The sequence below is a fragment of the Anoplophora glabripennis genome, unplaced genomic scaffold, assembly GCF_000390285.2.
Source record: "Anoplophora glabripennis isolate ALB-LARVAE unplaced genomic scaffold, Agla_2.0 scaffold64, whole genome shotgun sequence".
Taxonomy (NCBI): domain Eukaryota; kingdom Metazoa; phylum Arthropoda; class Insecta; order Coleoptera; family Cerambycidae; genus Anoplophora; species Anoplophora glabripennis.
In genome coordinates, this window is record NW_019416216.1 from 1,551,803 (window position 1) to 1,559,191 (window position 7,389).

Sequence of the window (7,389 nt, forward strand, 5' to 3'; positions counted from 1 at the left end):
TTTCTCCAAGCTTCTGTTATTGTCTGTCTCTTTAAAGCTTCTGTTATTGTCTGTCTCTTTTTTATGTAAAAGTTAAACAGTCATTTTGATTGATTTTGAACCTTTTTTATTTGTGGTCTTAGTAGAATTGCAGAACTAGTTTGTGTATTACTTCTATGCATGAACACAGCTGGATAGAAGTTGACATATACGGCGACAGTTTAAAACTTGTAGGAAAACAATAAGGAGGTTCTAGAGACTGAGTTACTAAGGTAGTAGTAGTAATAGTCCAACAGGGACAAACAGGACATTACGGATATAATACATATAAGTAAAATCTAAAATTAAAAACACATTGTCTAAAACAAAGTATTTTCAATAATACAAAGAGCATACAAAAACATAATTAGAGAAATAAAATATAAAAAGTTATAAGCGCAGATTGTAAGCAGTCTTTAGCAGCTGTTGTAAACTTGATACATTTATATCATACATATCAATCAAATTATTTAATATGTTGTAAAGAAATCTGACAGAGCATACAAATCCCATTTTTTCTAAGGACTGAATATTAAACCTAGTTGTTAATATATTATTGTCAATACCTCGTGCCGGATAAATTTTCAGAAACTTTCTCTGAATAAATTCAATATCGTCATCGTAACAGTCATAATATGGACCCCAAAATAAAGAACAACTTGGATCTAACGAAAGCATAATATAATATTTTTAAGGTGTTAGAGTCTCTAAGTGATTTGCTGTTTCTCATTATAAATCCTAATTTCTTAGAAACTGCCTTGACAATATAATCAATGTGTTGTGAAAAGCTTAAAGTATTTAAGTAAAGTATTGTCAAATATAACCTCCAAATCCTCAGTAGAACTGTGTAGAGCGAGTATTTGTGAATCAATGTTGTAATCTTATAGGACATGACTGGATTTACGCTTGTACCTACGTGATTTATTAACATTAAGGTTAAATTTGTTGTCAACAGACCAAGCTATAAGTTTGTTAAGTTCTTGCTGAAGATTGTGGGTCTGGCTGAAGAAAAGTATAAATTTTGACGTCATGAGCATGCAAAAGCTTTTCACAATTTAGAACATTGTCAAGGTCGTTAATATATGGGAGAAAGAGTAGCGGACCCAAGTTCGAACCCTGAGGAACCCCCGATGTAGCTGCATATGTCTTGGACTTTAAACTATTAAAAGTGACGTATTGAGTTCTATAATAAAGATACGAACGAAAAAACGTAAGTAGTTCGTCACTAAAACCAAATATACTAAGTTTTTGTATTAAAATCGAATTATATATCTTGACGAAAGCTTTAGAAAAGTCAGTCATATCCACCTGGCCATGTTTATCAAGAATATCTGAATTTATAATTGTTTGGATTATTTTGTGACTTACCTGAACTTAAAAGTAACCGTACACCTTCCTCTCGTGACTCCGTATAGCAACACGGAACGGATTAGTCAATCTCATTTAATCTATTCTTATAGCTTTTAAAAATCCGCCTAAAAACCAGCTATTTGATCTATTATTTTGTTCACAACATTCTAACTACTTATTTAAATTTCTTGGAATTCCGATTTTTCCCTTCACCATGGGCTAAACCGACGCAGTTAGTCGATTCCAGATGCCCAATACATTGCCCCGACGATCTAAGTCGACTTGTTCAAAATCATTGCTAAATTTCATGAGGCCTTCTCCGAAGGAGTGCTATGGTCGAGCTTTGCAAATTTATGACTCCCGGTGACAAGAAGCACCAATGAAGTCGTTGAAAACAACGACTTCATGGCGACGCTAAACCTACTCGAAAACCCTTTTCAATAATTATTGTTGACTGAGTTGACTCATCCGTTCCAAGAACTAACAAATAATCTATCACGAATCCCGGCATTTGTTACAATATGATTAAGGTAGAAACGTCATCATATAAAAAATGTTATATGAATCTCGGTTACAAACAACATTTAAAGGTTCATCCTCACCTATTGTGCGGCAAAGCTTTTTCAACTTTTTTAAAATCAACACTCGTCTTCACTGCATTTGCAGTAAGCTCACAACAAGTAGGTACCATGAATGACAAAATGAATAGAATCAACACATATGACAACGAACATGTCTCCATTAAGCTGGTTGGATCGGCTTCCTATAATCAACATACTGAGGACAGAACTTAATACCATCGGCGTGCAATTATAATCACGCCGCCAGCATTAAGAAAAGTCCTACTTTACGCCCTTGATTAAAAAATAACCATTACTTAACTATTTTTAAGTCGCAAATATCAAAACAGTTCTTTCAGTGTGGCCAATTATTTCCTTCGCCTTTCTATCGACACCCATAGCTCAGCAGCAATCGAACCGACCCATCTCAAATGCTCACCCACGCTACCTTCCCCATTTGATACCATTACTCAACGTCACCCATGTTACATTTTACTCGCTGTATGCCTTGATCCATACTAGGGTCACACACGGGTACAGATAAACGAAGAGGTTCGTTAATAAATCAAGAATTATTAAAGTGGGCAAGTTGCCTCGATAATGGTATGGTAAACGGCGATGGTTTATGTTCATTGTTAAGCGATGTTGTTGATGATAGCACAATTACAATTTAATACAATCTTCCTGAATATTATTAACTACTTGTTTTCAGATCCATCCCACAGCGCTGCCTCCTGTTTGAACAACATAACAAGGTGTACTCGGTTACATACATATTTTATTTCCGTTCGTAACTTATGTATTGTGTTTGCCATATTTTAATCTCAATGTTTCTTTTTTTATAAACTTAGATGAAATTTAGAGACAACTAAAAATAACACCCCCCTCACGGCAAAAGAACATTGAATGTGTGATAGACTAGACCACCATACCCATACGTTCTTCTGGTCGCTGAATTTGAATCCAATATCCGTCTGACGAAGTCAGGTTATTCAAAATTAGTCGCAGGTTAACTCTTGTTTTTTTACGGTAATACACGTTTTGTGCCTAAATTCTAAAAAAGCGAGCAATGCTTTTGGATACGTGGTTGATTTGTTTTTTCATTTAGGTCAGGAAAATGAAAGTTGTTTGGGTCCAGCACTTGGTGTCCTTATATTTAACTTTGAAGGACATTTTGATAAATAATCACTAGAATCGGCCCCAAGACGATTTTTGTATCCATAATATCTGGTTAAGATAACTCTGAGTGCAAAACTGACAGCAACAGACTTCTTATTTGAAAATTTTGTCATACATACTCTCAGCTTATAACAGATTTCACAATGAGGATATTTCAAAATCTTCTACCTCAGAATATGCTGGAGATGGTGACACTGCCTCGAAAAGGGGGTGTGTGGAATGATTCATCCTTCTATATTCAAAGGTATTACCTCCAGAAAACAAGCTTTGACCTTGAAATAACCTTGAAATGGCTTTCAAGGTCGAATCCATGGTCACCAGATGGTGGTCCCTGATAACCCAAACAACTTTTGTAAAGGTTATTTTCCCTATATCTCGCTATATTGACGATACGATTCTGAGAAGTTCGAGAGAAGGAATTAATCTTCAAATGACCTTGAAACTAAAAAAATAGTTCAACCACGTTTCCGAAAGTAAAATTTCTCGCTGTTTCAGAATCCGAGGACACAAATTGTATTACCATAAAAAACAAGAGTTGACCTTCAAAATGGTGATCTAGTCTATCACATATTGAATTTTTTTCCTCATGGGGCTGTGTAATTAATAATTTTATATCTAAAGCAGCAAAATTTTAAATTTATAATAATTCCATAAATTAAAGGTAAACTTTCTTATCTAATACAATACAATGTACCCATGAGAAATACTGTACAAAATATGACTCATACAAATATAAAAGTAAAATATAGACATCAATGAACTACTAAGCGAGTCACGTTTTGTGGTGCAAATTACTATAAATTTGGCGTAAATTAGTATAGCTTTGTGCAAAACAATGTAAATTTGGTTCAATTATTTGTGCAAATGTACCATAATTATTCGACTGTTAACTTTTCAGTATTTCTGTGACAAGATTATCGTAAAGGTTCAATAATATTATCATTCTAATAACTGGTATTACGTTTTTATATACTATTTCCTGTCTTTTCACAGGTTTTTATTATTTGTTACTAAGCTCATGCATTCTTATATGGTGTCCCATTTTAGTCGATCCCCCTGAATAACTCTGGAAAGTGATTTCCAAATAAAAAACTTCCAGAACAAAAGTTTTTAAAGGTTTTAAGGGGGCCGTAGGATAGTGACCTTGGTTTGACCCAGAGGTCAAACTTAGGAGTCGTTTGGATGTCAACTTTAGCATTTCAAATAGAAACCCCATTTATTTTATCCAGAAATGGAAAGATGTATGGGTCAGATTGATCTCTAAGTGCCCCCTGAAAATCTGACCTTGTGTCCTGGGATTAAATTTAGGAGTCAAGGCTTAACTTTAGATTTAGTTTTTCTGATGCAAGGCCAAGTATACATCATAGAATGTGATATTTTTTGTTTTTCCCATCTTTGGATAGAAAAACTAAATCCAAACTTAACCCTTAAATGACCCCTAAATCTGACCCCAACGCTCAAGGTCAGGGGTACAATTGGACTATAAATCATGACCACGGTAGTTTGTACGGAATTTGCCACAAAAATTAATAACCTTTGCAATACAATGTAAACATTTTAGTTTGAAAGCTGATTTGACCTTCAAAGGTCTCTTAGGGCTGAATCTGACCCAAGATCAAGTATACATCTTTAACCGTAAAATTTCCTGCTCTTTCTGGGTTAAACAAGTTTGGAGGTCATTCTGCAAAGTTATTCGGGCGATCGATTAAAATGGGACACCCGTATTTGTCTGTATTCTATAACTGGGCATTCGCCTGTTGAAAACTTATTTAAATAAATAAATAAACTAAAAGTCAGTTCTGGCATCTTACTTAGATATATCACTTTGAGGATGACATGTTAAAATATTTTTTAATTATCTTCTAAACCAGTTAAGATGTCAGTGCCAAATTTAATATACCTACGTCTTTCGTTATTTATGACATATTTATATACAGTGTGTCCCGTTTTTCAGGTTAACACCTCTGGAAATGTGAGAAGGCAAACCGCAAACCATTTTTTTTATAAATAGAACCCCGAAGAGAGGTTATATTCTAAAAATCATTTTATTGATATGACAAAATCCTGGCCTACTACGATTTTTCAAAAGAGTGGTTTTTCCAGAAAGTAGTATCAGGCAATTTTTTATCAAAAAGATAATATTACCAGGCTATTCGACATCCATCAAAATACCCATATACCAAATGTGAACGACAAATTGAGTGTTTTTTATGTGGTGCCAAACTTCGAAAAATGGGACAACTAAAAATTATAATAAGCAGGTCAAAGATTGCTAGGAAAGTAAAAACAAATACCAATCGGACAAAGGCCAGGTCAGGCTTTTGTGACATCAATAAAATGATTAGTAGAATATAACCTCTCTTCAGGGTACTATTTGTAAAGAAAAATGGCTTGCAGAAAGTCTACAGCCTTCTCACATTTGCAGAGGTGTTAACCTGAAACACGGGACACACTGTAGATGGGATACATGAAATCCTCTATTTCATAGCCACATTTCTGCCTTCTGGAATTGACAAGTCTCGATCCTGTAACATAAAAGAGTGAAAATAGTGAAAGTAACTGAAAAGGTGGTAGGTGGAAAATACCATAGTGCTAGGAAATTTTCTAGTGAATTCAAAGAAATCCACTACAAGAAAAAAGTGTTTCTAGAATCCCCTAGTTCTTCAAAAATACAATGACATAGATCATACGTTTTTTTTTGTTGACAGTTTGCACAATATTTTGGATTAGTTACCTGATCTATACAATAGACAAAAAGTTGAAATGGAATCAATGCATATTGATACTTTTTTGCTATTGAATTTATTAAATAAAACACTGCATTAAGAAAAAAATGTTATACCTTAAAAGATGTTTCATAATGGCCCGTCGTGTTTGAGAGAAGGGGCATTTTCAGATGAGATTTTCCATATAGTTCTTTCTATGAAGGATTCTGAAATGTTGATCAAAGAATGATCTAATAATTTATGAGATCGATTCATTAACAATAAAAAAATCGAAAGCTGAAGATACTACACGTGAAATGGTGACCATTGGCGCAAACATGCCTTATCCGAAAGTTGATAGTTTCGGAAACACGGGGTGTTGAAAGTTAAAGTTTTAAATAGTTTTTTTGCGATTATTCCGAAAATATCTATACTAGGAACTTGAAAATTTGTGAAACTATATTTTTTTTAAGCGACGAATAAGATACGTGTTGCAATTTTAGCGTTGCGCATAGAGGGCGCCACTTACTACCAATTTTACCGAAAATTTAGTTAATAACTTTTTACCCTGTGTGTTTAACATGAAATTTGATTCAAAACCTGAAAGAGCAATCATTTTTCCATTAATTATGTATTCTTGTTTCATTTCGGTATCTTGATCCGTTTTCGGGAAAAATCGATTTAACAAACACTATGTTTTGATAAGACGAGAAATTAAAAGCGATACAAACCAAGTGTTTCTTGGTAACATCAATTAACAATAAAACAAATGAAATTCGTAATAATGATTTAAAGTCAGTGTTCGAAGAATCCACCGTTAACATTTACACACTTTACACAACGTTTTCTGGGAGATTTTCGAGTTTGAAACAACATATATCTTTCATTCGAGACCAAATAGAAAAATTAAGAGGACTGAAGTCTAGACTTCTATGTGGCCAAGCGAATATGCTTCCACGGCTTGAAGAAGTTCCACTTTATTTAAGAAGGGACATGTGTGGTTCATGCACGACGGAGCTCCACCGCATTTTTCTCGGTCAGTGCGTGCATATTTAGATGCAGTTTTTCCAAATCGCTGGATTGGCTATGTAAGCATTTTTGCTTGGCCACCCAGAAGTCCGGACCTCAAATCTCTTGATTTTTCTATTTGGTCTCGAATGAAAGATATAGTTTACAAAGAATCTATTGACTCGTGTGAAGAGTTGTGGCAAAGAATACAAATCTCTGCCAAAGAAGTCAGACGCAATCGCAATATGTTGTTTCAAACTCGAAAATATCTCAGAAAACGTGTAAAGTGTATCAGTGTCAACGGTGGATTCTTCGAACAATTACTTTAAATCATAATTACGTATTTTACGTATTTGTTTTATTGTTAATTTGGTTTGTTTCGCTTTTAATTTCTCGTATTATCAAAACATAGTATTCGATTTTTTTCGAAAACGGATCGGGATACCGAAATGAAACAAAAATACATAATTAATGGAAAAATGATTGCTCTTTCAGGTTGTAAATAAATAATCGCAAAAAAACGATTTAAAATTTTAACTTTCAACACCCTGTATTTCAGAAACTTTCAA